The sequence below is a fragment of the Humulus lupulus genome, chromosome 6 (assembly GCF_963169125.1).
Source record: "Humulus lupulus chromosome 6, drHumLupu1.1, whole genome shotgun sequence".
Taxonomy (NCBI): domain Eukaryota; kingdom Viridiplantae; phylum Streptophyta; class Magnoliopsida; order Rosales; family Cannabaceae; genus Humulus; species Humulus lupulus.
The window spans coordinates 170466888-170492600 of record NC_084798.1 but is presented as its reverse complement, the minus strand read 5'-3'; the positions used below and the strand labels follow the sequence as shown (position 1 = coordinate 170492600).

The following is a 25713-nucleotide window of genomic DNA, read 5'->3' as shown; positions in this document are numbered from 1 at the left end:
CCACAAGCGTACGGCGTTATTTTAGAAAAGTTTTAATTGAAAAAGGATGTCGAACCCACATATATTGATATATTAATTCTGCTAATTACTAAACTTTTAAGCCTTTAATTTTAATCAGAGAAATAAAAAATAAGAATGTTTAACAACAGAAATAAAATAATAAAATAAGAAAGATGAACGAATTGTAAATCAAATCATGTAAACCTAGAATATTGATTTTCCCTATTTCAAATTATGAATCTCAGTTTATCAATGATCTCAATCTATTCCCCTAATTTGTAATTTCAAGAACCCTAATTTAAATCATCTACCTTTCTCAAGTGTAACTGAAATTATTCTTAATTAATCAATAAGATATCTCTACTCAATACCAATTAAACAAGAATTCATTAAGCAATATGGTTCTTTTAATGAAACTCATAGAAATCATGGAATATCTCAATCTCACACTTTTCCTATGTCATACAATTCTAGGTCCAATTTAAGATTACCTCTCTCGAGTGTAAAATCATAAATCTCAATTCAACTCAATCATGATCAAGCATTAAACAAAATACAATGCATGAACAAATTGGAGAAACAACATGGGAATAATGTCAAATCTTTAATTCAATAACTTAAAATAGTTCCATCAATACTCTAGAAAATTTGTTTAGTTCATGATCACAAACATTATATCAATAACATTCATGTTCATAACTAATTAAACTAAAAAGAAAAGTAAGAGAAGAAAAACTAGTTTAGATATTTAATTTGGCTTCAATCCTTCTTCTCCTTGTTCTCCAATGTATTCTTTGCCTCCAAGACGTTCCAAAAGTACCTTTAATGAAACCCTAAGCTTATATTTATAGCCCACAAGAAATTACCCTAAAAATTCCAGTTAAAATTTATTAAAAAGTGGAATTTACGCACAAGGCGCAATGGCACCTAAAACTCTATCTCGAGGCTTGAAAAATGTAACCGGCAATAGTCTAGGCACAATGGCACCTCCTTTTAGGCGCAATGGCACCTCTCGAGTCAATTTCTAGCAGACTTGATTTTTTTTCAACTCGTTTCATATCTCGATTTTGACCCTGCTCAGTAAAACCTGCATAACGTTTTCGTCCAAACTCCAAATGAAACGATTAAAAAAGCTATGGAAATCTGAAGTTCTACAACTTCTATTTCTTGGATTTTTTTTTCCATAATATAAAGGAATAATGATCAAAATTCAGCTTGAAGTTCCATGTTGGCCACAAAATCATCAATTAAGCTTATTCCTACAGACTTTAAAAAATACATCAAATCCACATAAAAACTTGAACTAAGCACACCATGTCAAGATAAAAGAGACGTAAATGAGTACATAAAATAGGCACTCATCAATATTATAAATATCTTCTCTTTTGTTACAATATAATAATCATTTAATTTCAAATATAGACTTATATGAATTTTTGTTACAAAAATATTTATAAAATAATACATGAAATATTCTAGAATAATATTGGTGAATCATCCATGCCACATGTGTAAATGTGATTTTTATCACATAACATAAAATTACCAAATGGGAAAAATAAATATTAAAATAAACCAGTAAAAAAACTAGTATCAAAAAAACCAAAACATACAAAATCCCTAAATTTAAACAAATGACTGAAAATATTTGATAAACAAAAATGTTTATATAAACCTGACAACAACATGCATCAACTAGAATAACAAAAAAAGGGAAATACCATTTTGGCTCCTGTGTTTTTTCCGAATATGCGATCGGTCTCTGTGTTTTGTTAAATGACAATTCGGATCTTGTGTTTTACAAAATAGATCAAAATGGTACACCTAGACCTGATTTCGATCAAAATATTTTCAATTATAAGATCAATTCTTGTGTCGTTGGCGATGCAATGGGTTCAAAGAATCGGAGAAAATGGTCGAGAAAATGAGAATAAAAAATTATGTTTGAATTTTTTTTTTAATAAAGTATTATTTTGATTCATTTTGTAAACAGACATGGTCTGGATTGTCATTTAATAAAACACAAAGGTCGGTCACGTATTCGGTAAAAACATATGGGCTAAATTGGCATTTCATAATAATAAGAACTCCACAAACTCAAAAAATCAATGCGATAAATATTTTTATTATCACAAACAAAGAAAGCAAAACCTATAACCACTAAAAATTAAACAAAATCTGAAAACTAACCTTATCCCTAAATTAAAAAAATCAAATCCTAAAATAAATAAAATGGTTTAAATAAAATCAAACCTTTAATTTTGGCAAACAATGCTCTCATCAAAATTACCATCATCTACACTATCAGGATCATCAGCAATCACCTTCTTCTTCGTGGTTGTCTTCTGTTGTTCCTTCTGCCGATTGTTTTTTCTGGTCTTCTTCCCCACATTAGTCGACATTCTAACACTCAGAGGTGATGAGTTGTACCCTTGTTCTTTCTCCATGGTCGGTGATGAAGTAGAATGTGAAAGTGCACTTCAGAATATTACATTTAAAGGAGTAAAACTTGCACTTTAGAATATTATATTTACTCCACAAAATTGATAAATAAAGGAATGTTACATTTAAAGGAGTAAATAAGATTCAAAATCCCCAAACTTCCATGAAAACGTTTAATCCTTTTTTAAGTTAATAAAAAAAAAACTAAATAAGGTAACGAGCATACATTACTTTATTAAATGGTATAATATATATCAATATATGTAAATATTATGTAAATTTTCCTAATATACATTTAATCACATATGTGGCACACATAAATTATTTTCCAACATTTATTAAAGCAAAACTTCAATATTTGAACTTCTACTCAAAAATAAAAATTTGTAAAATGACCCAACAAGTAAAATATGTAGCTTTTTTGTGATAAAATGCTATAATATTAAGGTTATTGGCACGAATGCTCCTTAAAATTTATTAATTAACAACTGGTTTTAAAATGTAAATTTTAATATTTATATTACTTCTTTTTTTTTTTTACATTGGGGTGATGATTTGAACTTTTGGAAAGTGTTTCTTACTAAATAGTAAAAAGTTCAAGAACTATATTATAAATTTGTGATAAATTTATCACCAAAAAAATTATAATTTTAATAAAGTAGACTTAATTGTGATTTCAAAGATTTTTGCCAAGAAAAAAAAATTGATGATCATTTTCTCAATTTTGATACATTCAAGAGCAACTATATAAATAGTCATAAGAGTATTTAACTTTATTTTCTTGTCATACTGTTTGTAGTATTATACGTGCTTGGATGAATTTTCCATTTATTGTGGAGATCAAGCGAATTCGTAACTTTATTTTGGTAAAAATATCATAGAAACTCATAATTTATTAAGTTGTTTTAAATGATTTTAATTTCATTGAAGGATGACTAGTGAAGAAAGCTATCTCTATGACCCGGATAAGTTCTTTTATAAAGTCTAATTACATTATTTTTTGTTAAAAAATTACATACTTCTTAATTGATGAAGAAAGAAACATGTAATTCATTGAAAAATATAAAAATATGTTAGATAAGAGAAATCAAATCACAAACAAACAGAGAATATACCCAAAAAAAATGCGTCGACAAGAAAGTCTAATATTCCAGCACAACAATATTATTTATATTGATTACACAATTTGCCCCAAAAATCTAATGTATTTTTTTTTTTTTAACAAAATCCCAAATCCAATCCTTTATTGTGTGGACCTAAGTTTTATTTATTGATTTTGTTTCTCTCTCAATCACAGACAGGAAACAATAGCAAAAACTATTTTATTTTAATTGTAGGTATAAGACGAATCACGTGGCTATATACCTTAACGTATTGTTAAATATACACTTTCATTAATATGTTTGTGAGAAACTTTTGTTCTATTTTTACGTTGATTAAAGATTTATCACATAAGTATATATTTTAAAATTTTCTTCCTAAATTTACGTTTTGCACTTATGCACTCTGTCCTTACAACCGTCTGACGACATAAACTATAAGTCTACAAATAATATACATATATATTTTAAATGCTCTCTCTTTATTTAAAATACGATCATGCTAAAAATATATATTTATATATTTATAATCAAGTGTACATATATATATTTATATATATACAATTTCCACAGTTTTTGATACGGTATGCCACTACTACATGCATCATTCAATTTATTTAAGATTAGCTTCCAAATTTTAATTTATAGGAACATCATTTTATTGTAATTTAATTAGTATATCTTGAATATTATTTCCGGTAGTTAGCAACAATATTAGAAATATAAAATTATAAAATAATAAAGGTTAGCTAATATTATTATAAGTTGCTTTAGTTGTAAATGATATTTTTTTTATGTTGCAATTGTTTCAACTTATGTTCCTTAAAATTTGTATATGAGTTTTTTTATTTAAGTTGTATTAGGTGCATAAACATGATTAATTTACAAAATAAGGTTGTCATAGTTGCGTAACATGCTAAAATTTGCATATGAGTTTTTAAAGATGTTATTGTATGCAACCTTTGTTGTGACATATACAACCTCTGCAACATTTGTTGCAACATCTGCAACACTATATGTAATATTTGTAACATCTATTGCAGCATCTACAACTTTAATTTGCAAATGTGACTTTTTAAGTTGCACTAGTTGCATAGCACATATAACTTTTTTTTTTAATTGCATTGAGTTGCATGTGACTTACATTTGACATATAAATTGGGTTGCAAAAGTTGCATTAGGTTGCATGCGTTTTATATAACTGATGGACATGGATTGAGTTGCATTTGAAGTTGCATTGGACTTGCATTTGACACATAAAACATTAAGTTGATTTTTGAGATTCTTTTATTATGTATAAATTAGTTTGACTATTGTTTGGGGTTGCATGGACTTACATTTTAGGTTGAATTAAGGTTGCATGAGTTGCATAAAGATGAAATTAGTATATGACATTTCAAGTTGCCATGAGTTGCATTTGGTTGCATGGACTTGCATTTGAGATTGCAGTGAGTTGCTTTAGGTTGCATAGATGAAATTTATAAATGAATTTTCAAAAGTTGCATGTTGTATTGGGCTTGTATTTGAAGTTGCAATGTGTTGCATTCAGTTGCATATATTTGCATTTGAGGTTGTAGTGGGCTCCATTGGTTTACATTTGTAGTTACAGTGGATTGCATGTGAATGATGAAAATTGCAAATGAGTTTTGAAAGTTGTTTTATGTTGCATTGGGTTTAATTTAGCTTGTGTGAGTTGCAGTGGGTTGCTTTAGGTTACATTGGGTTCTTTAAGTTGTTTTAGGTACTTTAGGTTGCATTGAGTTGTTTGGGGTTACATATGACTTTTAAGATTGGAAAAAATGGGTTGAATTGAGGTTGTATGGGGTTGTTGCAACGTATTCAACCTCTTCAACCTTTGTTGCAACTACTTTTGAAACATTTGCAACTTATCTCGCCACATTTGCAATCTCTGTCGCAATATCTACAACCTTTGAGGTTGTATAGGGATGCATGGACTTGCATGTGAGGTTATTTTAGGTTCCATTGGGCTTGCATTTAAGGTTACAATGGGTTAGATGAGTTGGATTCTTTTAGGTTGCATTTGAAATTGCATGGGATTGCATTGGAATTGCATAGGCTTGCATGTGTTGCCATGTGTTGTTCTAGGTTGCATGGGCTTGCATTTGAGGTTGCAGAGAGTTGCATTATAGTAGGTTGCATGAGTTGCTTGATAATGAAATTAAAATATGAGTTTTTATGTTGCCATGAGCTGCACGGACTTGTATTTGAGGTTGCAGTGGGTTCCTTTAGAATGCTTTCAGTTGCATTGGGCTTGCATTTTAAGGTTGATTTATGATGCGTTTGGCTTGCATCCATTTAATGTTGCAGTGGGTTGCATGTGCTTCTATTTGAGGTTGCAACATATTTAAAAATATCTGCAACTTGTGTTGCAACATTTGTAAAACTATGCAACCTCTTTTAAAATCTCTACAACCTATGCAACCTCTATTGAAACATTTATATCTGAAATTCTGTTTTTTATGATTACCAACTTAATTATTCAAATTAAATCATCAATTGTTGAACTATTACAGAAATGTTTAAACAGACACAGAGACTGTTTGAATAGAAACCAAATAAGTTTAAGCAGTTTATCACCAGAAGATAAAAACGAACATAAGGTAAAGAACACACGAAATTATACGTGGTATCAGTAATCTTTGCAGATTGCTACTAGTCCACGGGGCCACGCCCAAAGAATGAAATTTATTAGAAGAATATCTAAACGATTACAAAACCAAATTGACTTATACAAATAAAGACTTCATCTTGAATTTATCGCAACTGTTGTAATCTAAACTCCTAATCAAATTTCTGAAGTGCTAAGATCTTGAACTCCCTTCAAATCATAACACTTGCACTTTTCCTCCCGAAAAGTGACTCACGAACAAGACTTCTCCCGAAGCTTGATGAACAATGTCCAACTGTGTTCAACCTGCACAATTAACACAAAGAAAACAATACAGAAGTACACTGTAATAAACCACTAAGAACTTGCTAGACTCAAGTTCTTCACATAATAAAAAGTATCTCTAACACTTGGAAAATATTTGGAAAATAATACACCAAGAGAGATGATCAAAAACCAACGACCTAAGGATGATTATATACTTTTTAGAATCCCTTTAGGTTGTGGAAAACAAATCAAAAACCAATAAGCCAATAAATGGAAAATCTTCCAAAACAGGAAAGTCAGAATCTGTTCAAACAAACTGGCAATCCGTTCAAACAGATTCATTGAACCTGGATAGTTTTTAAACCCAGTTTCCTTAAATAAATAAGGAAACAATATATACATTATCTTTGCAAGTTGTACACAATTTCTGGACAAACAAATCAGATCAAAAAATAAAAATAAATACCAATAATTTCCATTTCAAGAAAAGATATTCTTTTATAGGAAATTATATATTTATTTTATTAACATATATATAATAATCTGATTATAGAAAACATATCACAAACAAAACAGGAAACTACCCATTTCGAAAATACCACACAGTATATTTCGAAAATATATTCCATAATTAATTTTGTCAATTTTATCAAATATGCCAATAAAGGATTTTACAATCTCCCCCTTTGGCAATTTGATAGACAAAATTAATTCAAAAACCTGCAACACAAATGTTAGTTGCAAGTAAAGAGGAAAAAAAAACTCCCCCTGCAAACATACATTAACTTATAACAAACATATAAATAAACTAGACTTAACTCCCCCTCAAAATAAGAAAGTCCAGAGTTAAACAAAGCAGGTTTTTGGAGGTACTCTCCCCCTTTATGTCTTTCAAAGAAGCCAAAGAAACAAGAGAGGCTCGAACAATAGCCAGTTTTGTAGCAACAGTTCCTGAATCTGGGGGAACAGATGAGAATTCAGGAGGAATGTCATCTGAGGCAAACTTCAGAGATTGAGTAGCAGGGGTCTTCTTAGAGGAAGCTCCACGAGTTTTCACCATTGTTCCTTCTCTGAAAAGTAGCAAACATTTACAAAAACAATGAGAGAAAAAAAAATAAGAAGAAGAAGACTTAAAGGGATCATGGGAAGGTGACTAGCTTTTTAAGGACAAGAACTTTCCATTTAAGACACCCACGACAAAAAGAGGTTTCCCCTTTTTTTTTTATTCTCGGAATGCCCCCCATAATACACACGAAAAAAAAAAACAACCTTACCCGTTTTTTTTTTATTTGTTTTTTTTTTATTTAAAAAAATGCTAAACAAAGTACAAAATAATAAAGAGACAAATCATGGTATTCCAAGTAGAGAAAGAGGACATAATAAATTCCTTGGAGACAAAGAATATATTAAATCACACAAAATAAATGCATAACTTCACATAATTACCACAAAGATTCGGTCCACCGTGAATTTCCTTGTCAATCAAATTTTTTTGTTTATATATATAAAAATGCACAAAAATAAAACTCAACCAAAAATATCTGCTTTGATCAATGTGAGACATCCTGATAAGAATAAAATCAAGCAATTGAAAATAAGTGTTAGTGTATACCATGGATAAAAACACTTGTGAAAATGAAAAATTAGAAAGAATATTTGAGAGAAATAAAGCACAACTCAGTCACAAGCACATATTCTTAAGTGAATCAATCAACATGTATTTTTTTTTTTATAAACTATGTACAATTTTTCTTGCATAGTTTCAAGCATAAGTGTGTGACAGTGTATGCAAGGGAACATTGTCCAATGACAAATAAGTCTTTTTCGAAATTATAAATAATTGTAACCCATGAAGACGTTGTCACACTACACCAGTGGTAGCCCTTTTCTATGGTAGCGTATCCTCTTCATAACTCTGAATTACAAAGTTCCAACTTACTCAAAAGACGGCTTTCACACACTGATGTAGGTAGCTCTATTCTTTCACAGGAGCTTGAAACAATGCTATACAAAAGGAAGCTCAAACATTAAACATTGATTGATTTACTCGAATATGCCTAGGAGGAATTGATTAAATTTCTCTCAAGAATATACAACCAAAGGCTCATAAACACAAGTCAGATTATCCAGCTTGACACATAACAAAATTTTCAAATTAATTGACAATTTTCTTAACCTTAAATAACACACATTTGATCAAGAGGACAACACAATAACAAGGAAATTTAAAGAGAACAAACCCCCAAAGATTTTCTGAGGAAATCAAAGCGAACCGAATCAAGAGCTTTAGTGAAAATATCAGCAATATGTTTATGTGTTTCAATATATTCCAAGACAAGAACTTTATTTTCAACTAATTCTCTTATGAAATGATGACGAATATCAATATGTTTAATACGGGAATGTTGCACAGGATTTTTTGAAATATTAATTGCAATTGTATTATCACAAAAAATAGTTAAAATGTCAAGATCAAACCCACAATCCATCATCATTTGCTTCATCCACAACAGTTGAGCACAACAACTTCCTGCTGCAATGTATTCGGCCTCGGCTATTGAAAGAGAAATAGAATTCTGTTTCTTGCTGTGCCAAGAGACTAGATTATTTCCTAAGAAGAAACATCCTCCACTAGTGCTTTTTCTGTCATCAGTGTTACCTACCCAATCAGCATCACTAAAACACACTAGATTAGGGTTAGTTTCTTTTGAATACCAAATACCACAATCAACAGTCCCATGAACATATCGAATAATTCTTTTGACAGCTGCAACATGAGACTCCATGGGATTTCCTCGGTACCTGGCACACACACCAACATTATAACTCAAATCAGGTCGACTAGCAGTGAGATAAAGAAGACTACCAATCATGCTCCTATACAGTGTAGGATCAACTTTGACACCATTTTCATCTTTGGATAGCTTCACAGTCGTTCCCATTGGTGTTTTGGCAATCTTTGAACTTTCAAATCCAAACTTTTTCACCAAGTTCTTAGCATATTTGCTTTGAGAAATAAATGTGCCTTCATCTAACTGCTTGACTTGCAAACCTAATAAATAGGTCAATTCTCCCACCATGCCTCATTTCAAATTCCTCTTTCATTTGTTTCACAAATACCTGCACCTTATTGTCAGAAGTAGAACCAAACACAATATCATCAACATAAATCTGAGCAATAATTATGTTAGATTTAATATTTTTGATAAATAAAGTTTTATCTACTCCACCCCTTTTGTATCCATGAGAAACAAGAAATTGAGTGAGTCTCTCATACCAAGCCCGAGGGGCTTGCTTCAAACCATAAAGAGTTTTCTCCAATTTGTAAACATGATCAGGTGCATGGGGATCTTCAAACCCTTTGGGTTGTTCAACATATACCTCTTCATTCAAGATCCCATTGAGAAATGCGGATTTGATATCCATTTGGAACAACCTGAAACCAATCAAACAAGCAATAGACAATAATAATCTAATTGATTCAAATCTTGCAACAGGTGCAAATGTTTCATCAAAGTCTATTGCTTCCACTTGTGTGTACCCTTGTGCCACTAATATTGCTTTATTTCGCACAATTGTACCAAATTCATCAGATTTATTCTTGAAAATCCATTTTGTGCCAATAATATTGGTATGCAACGGTCTTGGCACAAGAATCCACACTTTGTTTCTAAAAAATTGTTCCAATTCCTCCTGCATAGCTTTAATCCAATTTTCATCAGTTAAAGCTTCTTTCACATTTTTAGGCTCAAGTAAAGATAAGAAACAAACAAATTGAACAACATTACTAAACCTTCTTCTTGTGACCATACTGTCTTTTGGATTTCCAAGAATTAAATCTGTTGGATGATTTAATTTAACTCTGGTTGATGGCTCCTTTTGGACTTCATCCGAAATAATATTTGGAAATTTATTTTCTATCTATCCAGAATCTGTTTCATCGGATTCGTGCTCTGTTGGAACAGATGGACCATACGTTGCAACAGTAGTATCACTAACAAAAGCTTCTTCGTGTTTTTCAGTAGTATCACTGATAGAAGCTTCTTCGTGTTTTTCAGTAGGTTCATCAACAAACCTATCACTTTCTTCCTCAGTAGAAAACTCAGAAAAATCCCTGGCATCATCAATAACAACGTTAGCCGACTCCATTACAGTTTGGGTTCTCATGTTATACACACGATAAGCCCTACTGTTAGTGGAGTATCCAATAAAAACACCTTCATCACTCTTAGCATCAAACTTACCAAGATTTTCTCTATCTCTCAAAATGTAACAAACACATCCAAAAACATGAAAATAAGCCACACTTGGTTTCTTACCTTTCCAAATTTCATAAGATGTTTTAGATGTACCTGGACGGAGAAAAACACAGTTTATGATATAGCAAGCAGTGTTAATTGCTTCTACCCATAACCATTTGGTCAATTTTTTGCTATTTAGCATCACTCTAGCCATTTCTTGAAGAGTGCGGTTTTTCCTTTCTACAACTCCATTCTGTTGAGGAGTTTTGGGAGCTGAAAACTCATGAGAAATACATGCAGACTTACAAAAATCATCATAGACAGAATTCTCAAACTCTTTACCATGATCACTTCTTATACGAACAATTTTTCCAATGTTGCAATCTTTTTCAACTTTTAATTTCAAGCAAAGAGTTTTAAATGCATCAAAAGTATCAGATTTTTCTTTCAAGAAATCCACCCAAGTATATCTAGAAAAATCATCCACACAAACAAAAATATACATTTTCCCATTTAAACTCTCAATTTGAATTGGACCCATAAGATCCATGTGAAGCAATTCTAAAACTTTCGAAGTGTTTATGTCAGAAACACTTTTATGTGTAATTTTTAATTACTTGCCAAGTTGACAACTCTTGCACTTACCATCAGATTCTTTACCTAGCTTAGGTAAACCACGAACAATCCCTGCATGTGACAATTTTTTCAAGGCTTTGAAATTTATGTGACCAAGTTTAGCATGCCACACATCAGTGTTATTTCTCACAACAGATTGACACATAATAGAAGGCAAAAGAGTATAGCAATTGTCATTAGATCTAAAACCTTCAAGAACATTCTCACCATTCTTGTTTAAAACAAAACAATTCTCTTTATCAAAGTTAACAGTATAACCTTAATCACAAATTTGACTTATGCGAAGCAAGTTAGCTTTAAGTCCTTCCACAAGTAACACTCTTTTGATTTTAGGTAACCCTTCAAAGTTAAAAGTACCCATTCCAAGAACATTACCTTCAATTCCATTCCCAAAAGTAACAGATCCACAATGCATAGGTTTTATGTTTGTAAGAATAGACATGTCACCTGTCATATGTCTTGAACAACCACTGTCAAAATACCAAACATATGAAGAAGCAGATCTATCATATTTACTAGTAAAACCAGCAAAACAATTATTCTTTTTTATCCATATTTTCCTTGATTGAATATTTTTCTTTTTTACTCTTTTGAAATTATCAAAATAATTGAATTTCTCAAAATATTCATTTTTGGCAAAATTCATAAGAGTAAAACACTTAGGTCGAATATGACCCTTCCTACCACAAAAATGACAGATTGGAATGAATTTTTTGAACTTACCATTGGATTTACCTACTGACTGTGTCCTTTCTGTTGGAACAATCCGAGTACCGGATACAACAGATTTCAGTGAGGATGACACAAGAACATCAGACGATAGCATCCCAGCCGAGATAAAGACAGTTTTCTTTGATTTTTGAGAACTTGAAGCACCAAGTCCCACATGACTTCTTTGACCTGCATTCTGTATATTCTCAAAAATAGTTGAACCGGGGTTAAGCATTCTAACATTTTTCTCAAGAGTATCCAAATCTTTAGACAACTTATTAATTTCAACATTTTTTAAAATTATTTCTTTTTCAAAATTTTCATTTAAGTTAGTAAGTTGTTTAATTTCAAAGGATAATTCTTTATTTTTGCTTACCAATGACCGATTTTCATAACACACTTTCACCCATGAACCATACATCTTTTTGTAAGATTCACTCAAAGACTCATCATTCAATTCAGATTCATCACTATCAGAATTTTCTTCATCTTTTGAAACATTATTCAAGCAAACAATTTTTTCATTTTCAGATTTAGAAACAAGTAAAATAGAAGTGAAAGCAACATTACCTTCCTCATCTTCACTACTTTCTTAGTCATTATCACTCCAAGTAGTAATCATACCTTTTTTGTTCTTTTTCAAGGTGTTTGCACATTCAGACTGGATGTGGCCAAATCCCTCACATTCCCTGCACTGAATACCCTTTTTATTAGTTTGAAAATGATTAAGAGAAGAATGATTACCTTTTGACGACTTGCCATTGAACTTCTTATTTCCTATCTTTTTCATATATTTTTGAAAATTCTTTGCAAGCATTGCCATTTCATTATCACCATCTTCATCATCTGATGCTTCTTTTTCAGTAGTTTTGAAAGCTATGGTCTTCTCTTTCTCTTTGGAAGTACTTGGCTTGTCTTTTTGACGAATCTTTTGATTTAACTCAAAGGTACGAAGTGACCCCATCAATTCTTCTACTTTCATAGTACTGAAGTTTTTTGCCTCTTCCATAGCAGTGAGCTTAACATTGAACCTGTCAGGAAGAACTCGAACGATTTTTCTAACAAGAACAGAATCATCAAGTTTCTCACCAAGTGCAAAATACTCATTAGAAATATCAGATAATCTCTCATAAAATTCAGAAAGTGTTTCAGAATCAGACATCCTAAGGTCATCAAACCTAGTTTGTAACATAATAAATCTAGATCTTTTGACATCTACAGTTCCTTCAAACTGAGTTTGAAGAATTGTCCAAGCATCTTTAGCCGAGACACATGTGGAAACAAGTTTAATAAAACTTTCTCCAACACCATTGAAAATGGCGTGAAGAGCTTTATTATTATAATTGGACAATTTTTCTTCTCCTGTATCCCAAACAAGTTCTGATTTTACCTTTGTGCCTCCATCTTCACCTTTTTCGGTAGGACGTGACCATCCAGACAAAATTGCTCTCCATGCTTTCTCATCTTGAGCTTTTATGAAAGCTCTCATCCTAACTTTCCAATATGGATAGTTTGAGTAATTAAGCAATGGAGGTCAAGACACCAAACTACCTTCTGCAAAGAAAGACATTTCACACAAAACAAATCAAACGGAAAATAACCACAAGATCTCACTAAGAGTTTAGTGAACTGCTCTGATACCAATTGAAATTCCGTTTTTTATTATTACCAACTTAATTATTCAAATTAAATAATCAATTGTTGAACTATTACAGAAATGTTTAAACGGACACAGAAACTGTTTGAACATAAACCAGATATGTTTAAACAGTTTATCACTAGAAGATAAAAACGAACATAAAGTAAAGAACACACGAAATTATACGTGGTATCAGCAATCTTTGCAGATTGCTACTAGTCCACTGGGCCACGCCCAGAGAATGAAATTTATTAGAAGAATATCTAAACGATTACAAAACCAAATTGACTTATACAAATAAAGACTTTATCTTGAATTTGTCGCAACTATTGTAATCTAAACTCCTAATCAAATTTATGAAGTGCTAAGATCTTGAACTCCCTTCAAATCATAACACTTGCACTTTTCCTCTCGAAAAGTGACTCACGAACAAGACTTCTCCCGAAGCTTGATGAACAATGTCCAACTGTGTTCAACCTGCACAATTAACACAAAGAAAACAATACAAAAGTACACTGTAATAAACCACTAAGAACTTGCTGGACTCAAGTTCTTCACATAATAAAAAGTCTCTCTAACACTTGAAAAATATTTGGAAAATAATACACCAAGAGAGATGATCAAAAACCAACGACCTAAGGATGATTATATACTTTTTAGAATCCCTTTAGGTCGTGGAAAACAAATCAAAAACCAATAAGCCAATAAATGGAAAATCTTCCAAAACAGGAAAGTCAGAATCTGTTCAAACAGACTAGCAATCCGTTCAAATAGATTCATTGAACCTGGACAGTTTTTAAACCCAGTTTCCTTAAATAAATAAGGAAACAATATATACATTATCCTTGCAAGCTGTACACGATTTCTGGACAAACAAATCAGATCAAAAAATAAAAATAAATACCAATAATTTCCATTTCAAGAAAAGATATTCTTTTATAGGAAATTATATATTTATTTTATTAACATATATATAATAATCTAATTATAGAAAACATATCACAAACAAACACAGGAAATTACCCATTTCAAAAATTAGAAAACATTTCACAATAAAACAAGAAACTACCCATTTCGAAAATACCACACAATATATTTCGAAAATACATTCCATAATTAATTTTTTCAATTTTATCAAATATGCCAATAAAGGATTTTACAATATCCTTTGAGGTAGTTATTGATATGCAACCAATGGAACCTTTGTTACAATCTGTTTTAAAATATTTTCTGTTTGAGGTAGCTATTGGTGTGCAAAATTTGTTGCAATGTAACCTCTAGAACCTTCATTGTAACGTCTGCAGTCTTTGTTGATCCTTTGAAACCTGATGTGCAACCTTTGTAAAGTTAATTTGGAAAGAATAACTTATAAGTTGCTTTAATTGCATACAAAGTTGCTTAAGCGGCTTTAATTTTTGATTAATTGTTTTAGTTGCATTTGAGGTGCATGGGTTGCATTAGACTTGTATTTGACATATGAACTGAGTTGGATTGGATTGCATGTATTGACTTGTGTAAATTTAGGTTGCATTGGGCTGCATTTGATGTTGCAGTAGGTTGCAAGAGTTACAAAATGATAAAATTGGCTTATAACTTTTTTTAAGCGGTCATGGTTGCATATGGTTGCATTTAGTTGCATATCACATTTCAGATTGCTAATATTGATTTAAAAGTATCATAAATGCAACTTAATTTACCCAACTGGACTTCTTGCTGCATAGACGAAGCTTAATGACCCCATCTTTAAGTTTATACACGTCGTGGATGATGGGCGAGGAAATGGGAAATCAGAGTGTATAGGACAAAGGAAATGGGAAAAGAATAAACAGTGTGACAAAGGAAATAGGAAGAGAAGTAGTTTGTGAGAAAGAGAAAACAAGAGAGATAAGTGAGAACGTGCATTTAAGGTTGCAGTTGGTTGCAATGGCTTGCATTTGAGGTCAGTGGATTCAAGAGTTGCATAAGGATGAAATTAGCATATTAGTTTTTTAAAGTTGCATTGGATTGCATTTGAGATCGTAGTGGGTTGCTTTAGATAAAGTAGGCTTACATTTGAGATTGAAATGGGTTGCATCAATTGCACAAGGATAAAATTTGCAAATAAATATTTTGTTTTATATTGTTGTTTTAGGTTGCATGAAGTTGTATTGGGCTTGCATTTCAAGTTGTAGTGAGTTTCTTGAGTTGCATAAGAATGAAATTAACATGTGAGTTTTTTTAAGTTGCCATTGGTTGCATGAGGTTGTAGTGGGTTGCATTATTTGCATAAGGATAAATTTTGCAAATGAGTTGTTTTTAAAGTTGTTTTAGGTTGTAGAAGGTGCGAAGGTTGCCATCCACATGGGGTTGCATTAGGAATGCATGGTCTTGCATTTGAGCTTGCAGTGGATTGTATTAGGTTGCATTGACTTGCATTTGAGGTTGTAGTTTGTTGAATTGACTTTCATTTGAGGTTGCATGGGTTGCAAAAGAATGAAATTAACATATCATTTGTTTAAAGTTGCATTGAGCTTGCATTTGAGGTTGCTTCAGTTGCATAAGAATGAAATGAGCATATGATTTTTTTTAAAGTCGTCATTGGTTGCTATGAGTTGCATGAGGTTGCATATGAGTTTTCAGATTGGGAAAATAAGGTTGCACGAGGTTGCAATCGGTTGCGTTTGCTTGAATTTGAGGTTGCATGAGTTGCATAAGGATCAAATTAGGATATTAATTTTTTAAAGTTGCATTGGGTTTCTTTTCAGAATGTAGTGGGTTGCTTTAAGCTGTATTGGATTTGCATTTTAAGTTGTAGTGTGTTGTGCATTAGTTGCACAATGATGAAATTTACAAATAAGTTTGTTGAGAGTTTCTTTAGGTTGCATGGAGTTGCATTGGGCTTGTATTTGAGCTTGTAGTGAGTTGCTTGAGAATGAAGTCAACATATGAGTTGTTTTAAGTTATCATTGGTTGCATTGAGTTGCACGGGGTTACATGTGAGATCTTAGATTGGGAATATTAATTTAAATATATCAACAAGAACTTTTTTTAATAAAAAGAAACAAATTGATCATTGCAACAATAAAGGAAAACATAAAAAAACTATCAAGTAACTTAAATTATTCAATACAAAAAACTAATATTCACTAAAACACTACCATTGTCATATTCATTGCTTTTACAGTGTTAACAAAGTTTGCATAGCCTCCTCCAATGCTATGTTAGGCGAACTATCCAAAATAGACTCATAGGGAATACTTTTTACGAATCTGATACTAATTTTTGTTACTGAACTCACTAAAGTCTTAGGCAAGGATTTCACACATCTCCAATCAATAATTTCAATCATAACATGACAGACAAAACAAAAGGGTGAGTGAGAAATGAGAGACTTACCATGAAGAGCCTGAAAAAATTCTCTTATAATCTTGTGAACGAAAAACTTGAAAAATTAAAAATAAAATCACTCAACATTCATAAATGTCATCACAAAATATGAAATGAAGTACACAATAACAATTCCAAAATCACTATATTAGAGGTGCGAAACCAATAAATTTCCTCCAAGTGTATATAGTTGTTGTTTGGTTTTCTTTGATACTTGGATCATAAATTAACTTATAATAGTCTAGTGCAATAGTATTAATCACATAATCTATATGAAGTAATCATAATTTATATATATATAAACTTTATTTTGGTGTGCAAGGAAAACACCACTAGAAGGACATTGAATTTATCTTATTCTTTTTTCTTATTTAATAGAAGTGTATAAATAAATGAAGTAAACATATACAAAAAATGATTCTCTAAAAGAATATTGTCATGTTCTGGTTCCTATAAAATTGGTAAACTAACATAAATGTTTAATTGTGGGAGAGAGAGTAGAGAAATGGAAGTGATGACTAAGAAACCGTAATTATGGAATATGAAAAAATAGATTACCGTATAAATGAATTATTGCATATATAAAAATGTAATAACTTAATTAATACCGTAAATATGGAAAAATCATGTAAAAAGTAATATACGCGGTTATTTCCCAATATATTTTACATGAATACACGAATTTTTATTAAAAAAATACTAGGCCTTAATTGACATTTTATCATCAATTTGAGTAATTTAATATTAAACACAATACACAATGTCTACACCTTTGGGCATCAAATGTAGTCCATTACAAACATACAATCTTGAACAAATAAACCTTTAGCTTTGCATACTTTGATGGGCTTAGGTGGAATGACTTCCTGAACAGAAAAGGGGCAGATATCGAATCCTGTCACTTAAAGAAAAAATTATTATCCCTAACTATTCATACTGGCGATTCAATAAATAAATAAAACCTTTAGCTTTCCATTATTATTATTAACTAGGAAAATATTTTATCGTTTACTTGAACCTTATAATTGGTAAAACACGTTGTTTAAAAATATAAAACTACATAATTTCATTTTTTTCATAATTTTAATTTATTTTTTAAAACGAAGACTAGTTTAGCTGGATAGTGAAGCTTCGGTCAAGTCCAAGAAAGAATGTGCAACACAAAGATCCGAATATATGCTTAGCCCATGCATCCCAATTTTTTTTTCTTTTTTTTTTATTAAAAAATGCTAATTTTTGTTTATTATTTAAAAAAAAACTATGAATGGAATTTGCAAGCTCGGACCGATTCAATTTTGTTTATTTCCAAATATACCCTTGCAATACTTTTTGATTGGCTTGTATGACACGCTGGCAGTAGGAGTAACAGAGCTCGCCAACGCATATTTTCATTTTAAAAATCGTTTTCTTACTTGAAAAAGGATAATGGATATTCCAAAATGCCTTGAGAGTTTATACCATGCGGTATAAATGAGCAATAGCCCGGCTTCCACACTCGACTCCGCTCAGTCGGATTGGCTTGGCTCGAGTACTCTTGTCTCAGTCAGAACTCAGAAGCCCTTCATTCAAAATCTTGTCTAGGTTGAAAAAAAATCATGTTTTATGGATTATTTAATTGATGTTGGCAATAAACAAGAATATCTTTTAACGTCCCTTTCTTTGTCAATAATGTAATATATATCTTCTGTGTAAAAGTTGCGTACTTACCGTAAATTTTTTGTTTTAATAAATTTTTATTATAATTATATATATAATTTTTAATTTTCACATAATATTCTTATATTTAACATAATATTTTTATATTCAATAGTAAATTATAAGTATGATTTAAATTTAAATAAATAATTAATTAAACAAATTAAAATAAGATATTTTTTTAGATATTTACAATAATAATTATTTAAAAATAATAAAACTATATATTTTATAACTTAAATAAAATTTAATTAAACTTAAATTTAAATTCCAGGTATTATAATAATATCATATTAAACCTCTAATGTAATATAATCTACTATCAACTAGCAACAAACTTAACTTTAAAATTCACGTATAATATTAATATTATATTAAACATATAATATATAATTTTTTGTTGTTACTATCAAACTCAAAAACTACAACAAACATAAAATTAAACAAAAATTAATTAATTAATCAAAATAGTTGATACATGTATACTACTCTACACTATGACTTTTTCTATTCTTATTTTATTTTTATTATTAATTTCTTTTTAAATATTATTGTAATTTATATACATATGTCATGTAGCCATGTATATATATATATCTATGTCAATATTGTATTTAGATGTCATATATAGAGATTATTGATATAAATATTTATATATACTATAGAACTATAATTCATTCTATTATATATATTTAAAAAAAATTAACGAATTTTTATTAAAATTATAGACAATATTTTTTCAGTAGATTTAATAAAAATAAATACATGTATTGAATAAACATGTTTACAATTTTTAAAATTAAGCAAACGTGCATTTTACGTTGCTTCTTCCTAATATATATATATATATATATGTGGAAGACTTCTCAATGGTTACTAACCATAGATGGGTACTAATAATTATGGTGATGTGGCAATATGGTGACTTGGTATAGCAAGTCACCAACATGTCATTTTTATTAATTTAGTTTTTTTTTTATCATAATTAATCTTTATATAGAAATTGACATAATTTTAATTAGTCAATATGTAAATCCATATTACTTTTTTAATCTCTCTGATGTGTGATAAAATGTAATACTAATATTGAGACCATTATATCATGTTTATATAAATTTGAGAGACTATTATCCATTAAAAACATTCATGATTCTGAAAGATTAATTTTTTACTTTTTAAAACAGGTCACAAACATGATAAGGTTCCTAGTGGACAACTACAATACACCTATCCCAGCCATACTTGAGATCCCATCCAAGGATCATCCATACGACCCTGCTCATGATTTAGTTCTTTCTCGAGTCAAGTATCTCTTTTTTGCTGAATCTGTGGCCTCAGATAGACATTGAGAACTACCGATATTCTCTTAGTGAGATGGCAAAACAACATAGGAGTCAGTCCTCAGGCTGATAGAGTTTATTATCTACTTTGGCTCTTGTGCTTAATATTCAGGCTGAAAAATCTTGAATAACTAGTTTTTTTTTCTAGAAATTCATTGAAGACGACCTCTTCTCTCCACTCCAATCTATGAGAAAATGTCTGATAATATCTATAAAGAATTATGAACAAAAATCTGAAGTGGATATCAAATGGGGATGGACCCAGGGAGCTTACTCCTTTCATCACCATAGCATAGATGATTACTGTGTGCTTAATATTCTTCTATGCCAATTTGGGTTTTTGTTCTATGCCTACCCAGTTCAGATATAATAACAAAACATATATTTGGTTTTTGGGAATTCGAAAAGTTAATATTTCAATAAGATACTTAATATAGCTTTTTCTCTTTATATTTCGAATATGATTATTTTTATTAAAATACAATTAAAATATATATATATATATAAATTTCTAATAATATAAAAATGTTTTGAAAAAAATGTAACTTTTAATCTACCAATGAATTTTATTACGAGACAAATAAAAATGACATATATTGTGCATTAAAGTTTATTAGGTGATAGTTTATTTCAAATAAACATTTATGTAAATTTTAGTATTTAATATTTTATTATAGAAAAAATCTATTATTAAAAATATATTGATTTTTTTAATAAAAACTCGAAATAACAAAAAGATGTTTTAACAAATACTATATTTATATACAATATGTTAATGAATAATTTTTTTTAAATGTATATTACAAGCTATTAAATATATCAATCACCATTTTTATTTTTAGAAACAAATAAAATAATAATTTTTCATTAACTACTGAAGGGTATTGAATAAACTAATAGAATTATAATTTTCATTAATTAAAATTTTAAAATAATAAATATACACACACTAATGTTAAAATTATTAATTATATATAGAAACTAAAATATGTTGCAAAACTGTAACTGTTGCAAAACTATATTCTTTTTAGTGGCATTTGAAAACACTACAACAAAATAGAGGTTTTATGACTTTAATTGGGAGACATTGGAAGTCTACAATGTCTCCCACTTAGTGAGATATTGTTGCTAGGGTCATTGTAGGTATATATCCCACGTCTCCCATTGGGAGACGTGCCTCACTTCCCACGTCTCCCACTGGGAGAGGTGGAAAGTCAAACGTTGACTTTCCACCTCTCCCATTGGGAGACGTGGGAAGTGACTCACCTCTCCCAATGGGAGACGTGGGAAGTCCCTAGGAGACATCCCACGTCTCCCATTGGGAGAGGTGAGTCATTTCCCACGTCTCCCAATGGAAGAGGTGGAAAGTCAACATTTGACTTTCCACCTCTCCCATTGGGAGACGTGGGAAGTCTCCCACCTCTCCCAATGGGAGACATTGAAAGTCTCCCACATTTAAAAAAAATAAATTAAATAAATTTATAATTAATATTATTTTAATTTGATTTAATAATTAATTAAATTGAAATAATATTAATTTAAATTGAAATTATTTTAATTTAAATTGAAATTATTTTAATCTAAATTGAAATTAATTTAATAATTAATTAAATTGAAATAATATTAATTTAAATTGAAATTATTTTAATCTAAATTTAAATTAATTAAATTGAAATAATATTAATTTAAATTGAAATAAAAAAATATATTTGTTAGATATATACAAGAAATACAATATTTGTTAGAAATATTCAAAATGAACAAATATTGCATTGTATATGAAGAAAGAGTTAAAAAATTAAAAAAAAAAACCTATCAACGAGGTCGGTAACTTTGGATTATCGGCAACACATATGTCGCCCATTCTTGTCGCAACTCATTAATTTGTGCCTCTGTATATGATGTGCTTGTTAGCTGCAAGAAATATAAAGTAAAATATATTAATTAATTATTTGATTACATTTATAGTTTCAAAAATAATTTGTAAATTTTAATTAATAATACCGTTCTCAAGTAATGCCTGGGACTTGCATGTTCAATCAAGTAATGCCCGTTCTCAACTAATCGTTTATTATCCTAAATAATATCGGGCAGCATTTCCCCTATAATAGTGACCTAACCATCTGCATGTGAATAACAAAACAAACAATTCAAATAACATACAATAAGTTTCTTCCTTATAGAATGCATATATAAAATTAATTGTTTATTATCCTAGATAAAATCGGGCAGCATTTCCCCTATAATAGTGACCTAACCATCTACATGTGAATAGCAAAACAAACAATTCAAACAACATACAATAAGTTTCTTCCTTATAGCTCCGCAGCACACAGTCAAATTTCTCAGAACCTACTTCACTAATACACACAAGTTCTCAACCTTCCGTTATCACCGCAGCACACAATTTTAATCTCAGAACCTACTTCACTATGGATGAATATTTAAGATATTCAAACTCTTCTAACATTTGTTTAATAATATTAAAAGTAGAAGTAAGAGAATATATATTTACCTCTTGCAATTAATAATTCAAAAGCTAGCAAAATTACTTCAAGTAGTAATCGAATTCGCTATTAAATTCACAAACCAATATAAATAAATTAATAAATAATAAATAAAATATCACTAAATATCTAGCAATATATAACTTATTATTATAATTTTAGAAACTTAATTACCTCAAATGTGTGATTGATAGATATAGAAGTTTTGATGCAAAGTACTCTCTAAAATCTCACCACCAAAATCACAACCTACGAAATTAAATTAATTAATATGTTAAACATTACTAAACAAATATCACTAAATTCCTAATAAGTAATTGATTGGTAAACAAATAAAAAAAAACTCCAATGAGCCACTAATTATAACCTAAACAAAAAATCAATAAAAAATTTCATAACCTAAAATCTCAATAATCAACAAAAACATAAATTTTTGCATATATTTATATTTTTAAAATTATTTAATAAATTTATTTTAACATAATAACTATATATATAACAAAATAGTTAGAATTTAAAAAAAAAAAGTGTAAATATACATACAAAAATATATCTAAATTTCGAAATAAATAATGATAAAAATTAAAAAAAATCATGAACATATATATTATAATGAAATATATACAATGTGATAGGTTAATTTAAAAAAAAACTATGAAATCTTAAATCTATAAAAAAACCTCAATGGAAAAACAAATAAATCTAACAATGTATAGAAAAAAATGCATAAAAATGTAAAATTAACACAAAATCATGTATATTACTCATCCTAATGCTAAACCTATGATTTTTTATCAAAATAATTAACTAAAATTCATAAAAATTAAAAAAAACTAACCTTGAAAACCCTAAAATCGCAACCCCTTTCGTGCTCTCTGTTTGGTGTGCTCTCTCTGTTTGGTGTTATGAGGAAGAAGAAGACCCAAAATTCATTAAATGGCCAGGGGGACATCCAACGTCTCCCACTGGGAGACGTGGGACACGTGGCACGTCTCCCACTGGGAGACATTGAATGTATAGAGGGGTACATCCAACGTCTCCCATTGGGAGACGTGCCACGTGTCCCACGTCTCCCAGTGGGAGACGTTGGATGTACCCCTCTATACATTCAATGTCTCCCAGTGGGAGACGTTGGATGTACCCCTCTATACATTCAATGTCTCCCAGTGGGAGACGTGCCACGTGTCCCACGTCTCCCAGTGGGAGACATTAGATGTCCCCCTGGCCACTTCTCAACCTATTTCCAACGTCTTCCACCATTTTTAATGTCTTCCAATTGTAGTCATTAATAAAAACTTTCAATGTCTTACACCATTAGACATTTAAAACCCCTGATAAGTTTTAATGTCTTACACCAATGGTGTAAGACATTGTAGGGAGTCATTGTATGTCAAATTTGTTGTAGTGAAAAATGTAACTAAAATTAATTAAATATCATTTTCAAATATTACGAAATTTTAATAATAATGAATTACATACTTGTTTTTTATATTAAATTTGTTTTTAGTGACATTCTATAAAAATGTTACTAAATGATATTTCAGAAAATAAATTCTTTTTTAATGTATATTTGTAGACATTTTGATATAATAAAATTTTATAAATAATTTCTAATAACAATTTAACATTACAATATTAGTTTATGTATACAAAACATCTACGTAATGCACACAACAAATAAAACATATGTAATTCTATTTACAAAAGTTTACTAAAACAAAATACATAATTGTAGTATAGAGCTTTCCTTCTTCTTCTTCAGTTTCTTTCAATTTCTTTAAAAAAAAATCTTCTAAGCTCTTAATTTTCTTTTGCAATCTGCATAGTCAAAATGCTTGCACTGGTAATTCAAACACCTCCCAAATCTCACAAAATGATACCTAGATATGCTCCCTCCATCAAGCCATTTCTTGCTAACGACAGGGCCGGCCCTGAAAAAAAGTGGGTCTAAGACGGTTTTAATAAATTTGAAAAAAATGGGCCCTTTTGTATATGTAATTTTTTTTATGTAATTTTAAATAAAATTAAACTAATATTTAGTAATATAAAATTAAACTTATAAAATTAAACTAATTTTAAATAAAATGGGCCCTGGGTAGGGGTGGGCCCTAGGCACGGGCCTAGCCCGCCTATGCCCAGGGCCGGCCCTGGCTAACGATGCTATCTCTGCATCACTAAATTGAAATAATACCTACAAATCCAATAAAAATGAGGATGATAGTGAAGATTAAAATCGTACACTCAAAGAAATTTCATTATCAATATTCAATATCTTCGACGTATCATAAGAAAATAATCCAGAAAAAAAGATAAAATGAAAATAAGGATGATAGTGAAGATTAAAATATGACAAAAGTATATGAGAGCATTACCGCACAATGACAAATATGGGAGGTGCGCGACACTGGGCTTTGAAGTCTTGACCCTAAGGTGTCCTATGGTGGTGGCAGTGACTTTCATATCTGTCTATAGAGCGAGATCGAAGCCGAGAATCCCAGAAACGCCGGCGACATTCAAAGCCAATCTTTTTTAAAACCCAAAAAATAACCAGTTTTTCTTTTTGAAAACTAGAATGTAGCAGTTATAACATTCTTGAGCTATTTTTTTATTAATATATAATGCTTATTTATAATACAAATTTCCTTTATAATGTTTAGATACGATTTTTTGTAATTCTTTAATTTAATAATTATATGACCGACATGTCATCAGTATTAGAGAATATATATTATTGCTCAATGGAATTATGGAAAAACCAAATACAACTCTATGCAAAAATACAATGGACAAGATAATATGATTAAATAAATATTACAACTCAATTGCTCAAAATACAAGTAAATAAAAAGATGTAGAAGAAGAAGACTACAAACTCAATACTATAACAATACAAGTAAATAAGAAGAACAAAAGAATGAAAACACAAACTCTCACACAACCAAAGTGTAGAGTAGTGGGGATCACCAACTTGAACAAGGTTCAAGACCTTTGTCCAAAAGCTTATTTCCCCCTAATCTCTAAGCACTAAGGGATCTCTCTAGGAAATAGCTCTCTGTAATTATCAAGCCTTTTGGTGTATTTTTCAGCCAAGTGCTTTGTGGATGAAAAAAGGTAGTCATACAAGTGAGCATTAGGCTCCT

At 30.1% G+C, this 25713-nt stretch overlaps 1 long non-coding RNA gene across 1 annotated transcript; it reads right to left on the bottom strand.

The window, feature by feature from the left end:
* Positions 1–21856: 21856 nt before the first annotated feature.
* LOC133784298 (uncharacterized) lies at positions 21857–23563 on the bottom strand. The gene is made up of 4 exons (XR_009871253.1): positions 23412–23563; positions 22748–22822; positions 22071–22189; positions 21857–21980 (listed from the first exon to the last, which is right to left on the bottom strand). It is a non-coding gene; the product is annotated as an uncharacterized LOC133784298 (long non-coding RNA).
* Positions 23564–25713: the final 2150 nt, after the last annotated feature.